The following is a 10,161-nucleotide window of genomic DNA, read 5'->3' on the forward strand; positions in this document are numbered from 1 at the left end:
TCAGCACCCATCAACTCGTCATTTACATCAGGTATAACTCCCAATGCAAGGGAGCCTAATGTTGATCCCAAAGACCATGGGGAAAATGTCTCCAGGCCATGTCAGAGACCTTCATGGCATCCCCCTCCCATCACAGGTCTGGAGGCCCAGGAGGAAAAAGTGGCTTCATGGGCTGGGCCCAGGGTCCCTGTGCTGTGCAGCCTAGGGACTTGGTGCCCTGTGTCCCAACACTCCAGCCATGGCTGAAAGGGGCCAATGTAGAGCTTGGGCTGTGGTTTCAGAGGGTGGCAAGCCTTGGCACCTTTCATGTAGTGTTGAGCCTGTGGGTGCACAGAAGTCAAGAATTGAGGTTTGGGAACCTCTGCCTAGATTTCAGAAGATGTATGGAAATGTCTAGATGCCCAGGCAAAAGTTTGCTGCAGGGGTGGGGCCCTCATGGAGAACCTCTGCTTGGCAGTGCAGAAGGGAAATGTGGGGTTGGAGCCCCTCCAGAAAGTCCCTACTAGGGTACTGCCTAGTGGAGTTGTGGGAAGAGGGCCACTGTCCTGCAGACCCCAGAATGGTAGATCCACCAGGAGCTTGCACCATGCTCCTAGAAAAGCCGCAGACAATGTCAGCCTGTGAAAGCAGTGAGGAGGAAGGCTGTATCCTGCAAAACCAGAGGGGTGGAGCTGCCCAAGACCATGGGAACCCACCTCTTGCATCTGTGTGACCTGGATGTGATACCTGGAGTCAAAGGAGATCATTCTGAGCTTTAAAATTTGACTGCCCTGCTAGATTTCTGACTTGCATGGGCCCTATAACCCCTTTGTTTTGGCCAATTTCTCCCATTTGGAACAGCAGTATTTACTTAATACCTCTACCCCCATTGTGTCTAGAAAGTAACTAGCTTACTTTTGATTTTGCAGACTCATAGGTGGTAGGGACTTGCCTTATCTCAGATGAGACTTTGGACTGTGGACTTTTGGGTTAATGCTGAAATAAGTTAAGACTTTGCAGGACTGTTGGGAAGGAATGATTGGTTTTGAAATGTGAGGACATGAGATTCAGAGGGGCCAGGGGCGGAATGATATGGTTTGGCTGTGTCCCCACCCAGATCTCAACTTGAATTGTATCATCCAGAATTCCCACGTGTTGTGGGAGGGACCTGGCGGGGCAGGGTGGGGGGTGTAATTGAATCATGGGGGCCAGTCTTTCCCGTGCTATTCTCATGATAGTGAAAAGTCTCACGAGATCTGATGGATTTATCAGAGGTTTCCACTTTGGCTTCCTCCTCATTTTTTCTTGCCGCCGCTGTGTAAGAAGTGCCTTTCACCTCCTGCGATGATTCTGAGGCCTCTCCAGCCATGTGGAACTGTAAGTCCAATTAAACCTCTTTTTGTTCCCAGTTTTGAATATGTCTTTATCAGCAGTGTGAAAACAGACTAATACAGCAGATAAAGACAATGTGGTACATGTACACAATAGAATACTATTCAGTCTTTAAAAAGGAGGTGATCTTGCCATTTGTGACAACCTGGATGAACCTGGAGGACATTTTGCTAAGTGAAATAAGCCAGGCATAGAAAGAAATGTATTGCATGATCTTATTTATATGTGGAATCTGAACAAATCAAACTCATAGAAGCAAAGAGGAGAATAATGGTTACCAGGGCCTGGGAAGTGTGTAGGAGAGGTATGGAGATGTTGGTCAAAGGATACAATGTTTCAGCTAGACAGGATGAATAAATTCTGGATGTCTGTTGTTTAGCATGGTGACAATAGCGTGTACTTCAAAATTGCTAAGAGATTGATCTTAAATGTTCTCACCATAAAAATCTAAGGATGTGGCATGATGGATATGTTAATTAGCTTGATTTAATCATTTCACAATGTATACATATGTCAAAACTTCACATTGTACACCATAAATATATACAATTTTTTCCTTAAATGTTTTTTCTTTTGTAGTGGTGGGATCTCACTATGTTGTCCGGGCTGGTTTTAAACTCCTAGCCTCAAGTGATCCTCCTGCATTGGCCTTCCATAGTGCTGGGATTATAGGCAGGAACCACTGTACCTGGCCAGTATATGTAGTTTTTATTTGTTGATTAAAAATAAAAATTAAAAAATGAAAAAGCAGGGCTATTCTCCTTTGGCGGAGGACGACCTCCCTGAGAAAGCTGTGTGTTAGCTGAGTGTGCCTGTTCTGTGCTCCCTCTTTCACCTGTGAGATGGTGTGAGATCGTGTTTGTTATAAACCACCGTTGACTTTGAAGAGCATCATTCCTTTCTGTCTGGCTCCCTACATTTTCCTTCCTTTGTGAATGTCAGCTGGGGCTGAGTCCTTCCCAGCTCTCTTCAATTTGTGATTCTGATGCTGTCCAGATGTGCTTATAGCAGGCTCTCATCTCCCCAGCCAGACCACTGAGCTCTTCCAATTACCAGCCAGTCACTTGGAATCATGCCTCTGACCCATTCATTCAGGGCAGATGCCTTCTCCCAGGCATCCTTAGAATTCTGGACAGAGGAGAGTGGGAAGGAGGCCAGATTCTGCCCTGAGATTTTCCAGAGATGGAGATCTCCGGTGTCCGAGGAGGAAGAGATAAGAGGCAGGAACTGGAAAGAGCAGCAAGCTCTCTTCCCAGGCGCTTGGGAAGTAAGAACTATTTATCCTATTTATTGGATGATTGTCAATAAGTCTTGCCAATTGCCTGGAAATATCTTGGCACTGCAATGAGGCCATACTCACCTCTGTGACCTATGCCCTTTGCTCTTTCTTATCTGTCCACATGGATAAAGGTGCAACACCTGTCTCTTTGGTCAGGCACAGAAAAGCTGCCACATGGGAGTGATTTATTCCTGCCTGTGTTTGTGAGGCCACTATTGCTTATTTCTTTTCCTTACCATTATCATCCTTGCTCAGGTGCTGCTGGGTTGGAACCAGAAGACCCTGGTTGGAATTGTAGCCCTCCTTTTCTGGCTGTCTGACCTGGGAATGTCAATGCAGAGCTAACAGGTGTTGAGCACCTTCCCTGTGACAGGCAAGAGGTTAAGTGCTTTATGTCAATTATTTTATGTTGTTCTTATAGCAGACCTAGGAATGGAGGTGCTTTTTTTTTCTGCTTTAAAAGAATCACAAAACAACCGAGGCCGAGATAAATTAGGTAGTTTGCCAAAAGTAACACAGTTAGATGGTAGAAGAGCTTATGACTGTCACTCATGAAACACTGTGTTCAGTGTCGTACCTGTGCCATCTTTTAAAATCTGCAATAGTCTTTTCCTTTTTTGAGATGGAGTCTTGCTCTGTTGACCAGGCTGGAGTGCAGTGGTACCATCTCAGCTCAACGCAACCTCTGCCTCCCAGGTTCAAGCGAATCTCCTTCCTCAGCCTCCTGAGTAGCTGGGATTACAGGCGTGCACCACCACGTCTGGTTAATTTGTGTATTTTTAGTAGAGATGGTGTTTCCCCATGTTGGCCAGGCTGGTCTCAAACTCCTGACCTCAAGTGATCTGCCCACCTCTGCCTCCCAAAGTGCTAGAATTACAGACATGTGCAATAGTCTTAAACCTAAGTATGACAACTCCATCTTTTATACATGAGGCAATTCAAAAGCAAAAACATTAAGAAACTTTCCCAAAGTCACACAGCTTATCAATGGCAGAGGAAGAACTTCAGCTTAGTCATTCTCCTTCTGAAGTCCAAGCCTACGCCATCTTTCTGAACCTCAGCCTTCCCTTCTATGGTGAAGGGAGCCCTATTGTGATAAACGGCTGTGAGGGAGGACATCTTGGAGTCACACCTTTCTTCTCTTGGGTCTGCACCAGGTCTGATGTTTGAGGGAGGTGCCTATAGGGACTGGGAGAGGTTGGGTCATACTAGAGTCCCTGAGGTCTGATACACGCATGATCTTTTTAGCCAGCTTGGGTTTCACTAAATATTCCAGGGTAGGAGGCATTAGAGAAACAGGCATTGAAAAAGCAGCTACTGGGGCTCCTGCTTGATTAAGGGAAAGGGTTTCTCAAGTCCGTGGCCAAGAAGGAGAGTGATATGGTTTGGCTTTGTGTCCCCACCCAAATCTCACCATGAATTGTAATAGTAATCCCCACTGTCATGGGAGGGACCCAGTGGGGTAATTGAATCATGGGGGCAGGTTTTTCCCATGCTGTTCTTATGATAGTGACTAAGTCTTATGAAATGTGACTTTTTTTTTTTTCTTTTTCGAGATGGAGTTTCACTCTTATCGCCCAGGCAGGAATGCAGTGGCATGATCTCAGCTCACTGCAACCTCTGCCTCCCCGGCTCAAGTGATTCTCCTGCCTCAGCCTCTTGAGTGTCTGGGATTCCAGGCACCTGCTACCATGCCTGGCTAATTTTTTTTTGTAATTTTAGTAGCGATGGGGTTTCGCCATTTTGGCCAGGCTGGTCTTGAATTCTTGACCTCAGGTGATCTACCCGTCTCGGCCGCCCAAAGTGCTGGGATTACAGGCGTGAGCCACCACACCCAGCTGAGATCTGATGGTTTTATAAAGGGGAGTTCCCCTGCACATGCCTTCTTGCCTGCCACCATGTAAGATGTGACCTTGCTCCTCCTTTGTATTCCACAATGATGCCAGCCATGTGGAACTGTGATTCAATTAAACCTCTTTCCTTTATAAATTACGTAGTCTTGGGTATGTCTTTATTAGCAGCATGATGTGAGAACAGACTAATACAGAAAGATACTAATGTGGATTCCCCGCACGGCAAGCAGTGCAGAGGGCAAAGCACCAGACTGAGGACTAGCAGCACTGGGCCAAAATGTCTGGGCTGTTCCTTACCAGCTGTGTGAGCCTGGATTAGTCTCCTAGTCCCTCGAGGCTCAGTATCCCTCTGTGGAAGTGGGAAAAGGCACTTCCTCACGCAGTGAATTGCTAAGAGCATTTTATAGACTACTGAGTGCTTTATACATGTGATGTTAATTTCCTTCCTTTGGGTAATAAACGAGACATGCTGGGGTTCCGTTTTTTAATAGGTTTCTAGGTCTGGCCGCAGGATCTCATGATGTGCCCTGGGATGTGGATGTGTCAAAGTATCAAAGAATGGAAAGAGCAAGAGATGAAGTAGATACAGAAAATTCTGAGATAGCTTCACTCCAATCCCATGAAAGTGACAAATTGGCTGTACAATCACTCAACTGCTAACTTTTCCAGCACCTCCACGTGCCTGGTCCTGGACTTCGCACTGCCAGTGGGAGAAGAAAACCCATTGGTCTTGTCTGATGGGAGTTTATGGTTTTAGGTGGGGACAAGGACAACACCAAGTCAGAACTATTAGACATGGAATTTAATTTGGAACTAAGCTGAATGGGAAATGGAGGTGTACAGGTTCTGGAAAGAAAGGCTGATGGAGAGATGAGAGTAATCAGGGAGGGCTTTGGCAGAACCAGAGCTTGAGAGGGACTGAAAGGAGCAGGAAAGGTAGTGGTGGCTGCAGTGACATCCCCTTCACCCCACAACATGTGGCAATTACCAGCTTCCTACTGCTAAAGAACATCAAGCACTGACTTTATCCTGGGCACAGAGCCAAATCCTTTATGTCATTCAAGTCCCCCAACCTTTTGAGGTGACACTATTTTACAGATGAGAAAACAGGCAGGGGAAAGAAGCCGTTTCCAGGTCACATACCTAGTCAATGGCAGAGGCAGATTCTAACTCTGGACTGTCTGGTATATCCAGAGTTCATGCCCCTAACCACAAAGCTGTACATCGAAGGCATGACGGACCCGTGCGAAACACTTTTTGTTGTCCAGCCAGGCTGAGAAGGTAGGGACAATGGAAAGAAGGTTAGTACTTGTCAGGAGCAGAAAAAGAGAAATTTCCTTCTTATCTATTCTTTTGTTTTTCCCTTACTCCAGGAGAGACTTTGGGGACAAGATGTTTTTGCCCAAGAAATGCTTTTGGCATGGAGAGCTGAGAGGAACTACACTGTGATGGAGAAGCGAAGTCTGGGTGCTTTGGGTTGGTTAAGGCTCTGAATCCAGAATAGAGAGTGGGGCCTGAGGGTGCATTGTGTAGTCCTCAGTGGAGCACATGAGGGCAGAGAGGAGGGGTTGCAGCAGGAATCCACACCTGCAGCTACAACATGGACTTTACTGGGAGAATGTGAGGCATAAAGGTCAAGAGTTGATCTAGTCATGGAAGGCCAAGCTCCACCAGCCCCATGAAACAGAAGGATCGTGACCCCAAATGAGACTCAGCCTGCTCTCAATCCCCAGGGGAAGGAGTCCTGAACTGAGAAATCAGGCAATGCCCAGCTCTCCTTCAAGTTTGCTGTGGGGCCATGGAGCAAATCATATTCTTTCCCTTGGCCTCAGTTTCTGCATCTAATAACATGGGGGCGTTTGGACCAGATGAATGCTGAATAGATTGGGTGACTGTAGAGTTGTATTCAGGACAGTGACTAAGCATTTTCCATGTTTTGAGATGATAGTTCACCATTTTCTCTAAGGGGCTGAATCCCTTTGGCCTGACTGCCTGGGTCTAAAGTCTCAGCTTTCGGACCCTACATCAATAAGAAGCTGGAGAGAGGACGGAGGTCTCCCCACTACCCTAGGGAAATGGGGACTGGGAGGGCTGGGGTGATGGAGCAGTCACTGCCTGTATCCTAGAATAGCTGCAGCCTTCCTGGCATCTGCCATCCTGGCTGCAAACTCCCATCTCATTGGCTGCTCCTTGTCCCTGCCGTCTGGCAGGCACTGCTTTCCAGGTTTTTGTGGCACCGACTAAGCAGCCTCCTTGCAAGCTACAGCACGCTGGCTTCTTTCTCCACGTGGTTGGGATCATAATAGCAACTCTCCTCTGGTTCCCTCCATCCTGCCTCACTTCACCTCCCTGATGGGTGTGGACAGAGGGGTAGTTTAGGACACTGGAAAGGGGCCTATACTTGGCATCAGGGGTCTCAAGTTCTTCCTACCCACTTGCTATGTACATAGGCACAAGTCTAAGCATTTTTCCTGGCTTCAGCATCTTCACCTGTGAAATGGGTGTGATCAGGCTGTTGACCAGGGTGGTCATCCCTGTGGTTCACAGCTGGAGTCCCTTTTGCTTGGCCAGTGCCCAAACTATATGGGTTGTTTAATAATTGAAATATCTTCCTGAGGGTAATAACGTCTGGGTATTCACATAGAACTGCTGTGAGAATTCAATGGAGATAAATGAAGGATGGGAGCAAGTGCTTCGGGAGCTGCGAAGTCATTATCAGGTAACAAATGCGCCTGTCCGTTCAGTACCCATTTGTCTCCTCTGTCTTGAAGGTATATTTCACCTTGATTTTCCACTCCCTCATTCTTAACCGTATAGTTCAGTTGGGACTTGCTCCACTCCCAGCTCCAAGTCTGCATGTGAGCAGGCCTGGGCAGGTAAGCATGTCTTCCTGTGGCTGCAGTGATAGGTTGAGAGATGAATTAAACCAAAAAAGCCTTACCCAAGCCAATCCTGGGGTAGGATCCAGACCTAATCAATAAGACTGCACATATTCACACTGTGGTAATGGCTCAGGAATAGGCTTATGACCTGAGTTAGACCAATCTGATGATTTTTCTGAGATTATTCTCACTGGAATGGGTGGGAAAACTCCTTTCTCTTTTCGGTGATGAGTTTGGAGGCTGTGACTCATGGCTTTTTTTTTTTTTTTTTTCCACACGGAGAAAGCCTGCCTGGGTAGAAGAGAACGGAGCCGAGCAAAACCAAAAAACGGATATGAGATGAAAAGGAAAGAGAGTAGAGTCCTGGCGACACCAAGTCCTGGCCCTCTTTGGTCCTTAATGCCTTCATTCCTTTAGCTCCTCTGTCAAGCAGAGTAAAGAACAGAGGGTAGCAAGCTGTGGGATACATTTCTACAGTTTTACATTGGTGATCAGGGAAGGCTTTTCTACTAAGGTTAAATATGATCTGAGATCTGAATAAAGTAAGGGAGTGAGTCCTGTAGATACACAGAGGAAGAGAATTCCAGGCAGAGGGAATAGAAGGTGCAAAGGCTCTGAGATGGGAGGGAGCTTGGTATCTTCAAGGAATTGCAAGTGCACCAATTGTGTCTGGAGCTGAGTGAGAAAATAATAACTTATCCTAGAACTTCTCTCTGGGGGTGTCTCAGCTATGCAGTTTCTCTCTGCCTGGACTAGAGTTGATGCTGGGACCTGAACTGCAGCTTCATGGGCTTTGGTGCCTGTAGCTGCCAGGGGCTAGAAAGCTCAGAGACTAGCACTGAGGTCTCTTTCTCTCTCTCTCTTTTTTTTGTGCTCTGTAATCCTGTATCTGTCAATACCCAAAGGATATGACCTCCTTCTAATTAGCTTCCTCTAATAACTCACCCAGGAGCTGTCATAAACTACTGTTTCTACAGGAATCCAGAGAAGGGAACAATTCTGTGTGGCTAGAGTAGACAGAAAAGCTTCAGTGGGAACGATTTCTTTCATTACAATTGCTGAGGTGTGACATTCCATGAACACGTGCCAATTTCTTCCCTGTGTGTTTGTTCCTTTCTTCATTCATTTAACAAGAATTTATTGAGTATCTGATATCTGCCAAGGTATACAGAAAGGCACTGAATATACAAAGATGAATCAGTCACGGTTGTTGCTTTCAAGGATCTCAGTCTGGGGTGGGTGTGGAGGAGGCAGCCATGTAAACAGATAATTAGAGAGAAACATGGCAGGTGCTGGAACCAAGGTAGGAATGTGGTGCTGGATGGGAGCCCTGAGGAGGGAGGGACAGTTATACCCAGAAGAGTCAGGGTGGTCTACACTGACCTCTGAATCGGACATTGAAGACCCAGGGAAGTTTGACCAGTGGAGGGGATAGCACATGTTAACAGTATGTAGTCGTGGGAAAGGATGGGATTAGGAAGTGGCAAACATTTAGTATAGAGGGTTTTGGGGCATTGGGGTTGGTAGGTAAAATAAAGGGCAAGGGGTTGAGGTCAGCCCAGTCTGCATTCGACTTTGTTCTGCTAATTTGGAGAATCACTGGGGATTCAAAGCAAGGGAGTAATAGCAACAGATTAGACTATTATGTAATATGATATAATAACATAATATATAAAATATAATATACTATTATAATATAATATGGTAATAATGGGAGTTAGTCTGAAACATAAATGGTTAGTTGTTTGGGATGAGACAGAGTTACCAACTCAATGCCAACAGGGGTCAGGCAGATGACAGAACAAGGAGCAAAGTCAGCAGGTCGTACAGCCCTGCAGAGGGTAGGTGCTACTCAACTTAGTCAATTGTTGCCCCAATAGAAGCTTAGGTCCAGGGCTGTCAGAGCTTCTGAGTTTTCAAGAGCAGCTGGAAATCCAGATCCTTATGTAAAAAAATCTCACCATTTTTAAATGTTGGCAACTACTTTAAATTCTACAAAATGTTGTGTGGGCCAAGTATATAACACATCTGCCAGCCTGATCTGTCTGCAGGCCACTGGTTTGCAACTTCTGGGTTGAGAAAAGAGTTTTCTTTCTTCAAAAGAGAGATGAGATGAAAATAGTTTTGGATCCAATGATTCAGGCCTGAAATGACCTTCTTTCATTCTTGTTCTAGAAAATTCCTAATCATTACTTAAAGTTCAGTTACATTCCCCCTTGTGAAGCTTTCCTCATCACCTCCCCTCTCCCCAACACCCTCAATGACCTCCCATGTCTCCCAAGCATGTGTTTGCCGCATCTTCTACATGCTCTGATACCTGAAAACAAAGGCAAAAACAAAAACAAAAGTTGTGGAGCAGTAGAGAAGTCAGGGCCAGAAAAGACATATAATTGTTGATTAATGGAAGGAACCAAGACTTGCAGAAGTAGAAGAAACTCAATACAGGCCCCTCCTCCTGGTAGGACTGTCTGAGATGGGAAGAAGCAACTGAATCTGAAAGGAAAGATGAGTTGCTCGAGAAGAGGTTCGACTTCAAGAACTCAATAGTGAGGCTCAACTTCGAGGCTCAATATTGAGTTTGCGTAGGATGTAATTCTTAAGCAGGTTACGTACTGTTTTTGAGTCTGTAATCACATCTGTCTTTAGTTACTGCTCATCCTGAGATGATCAAGACTGATCTGGGAGTTTTCCATGAAGGGATTTAAGCTATGGGGGTGGAGTGGACATCTGTTGTTTTGCTGTCCAATTGCCTTTCATTTTTCTTTTGATTTCTCTG

This window comes from Piliocolobus tephrosceles, chromosome 13 (assembly GCF_002776525.5).
Source record: "Piliocolobus tephrosceles isolate RC106 chromosome 13, ASM277652v3, whole genome shotgun sequence".
Classification (NCBI taxonomy): Eukaryota; Metazoa; Chordata; class Mammalia; order Primates; family Cercopithecidae; genus Piliocolobus; species Piliocolobus tephrosceles.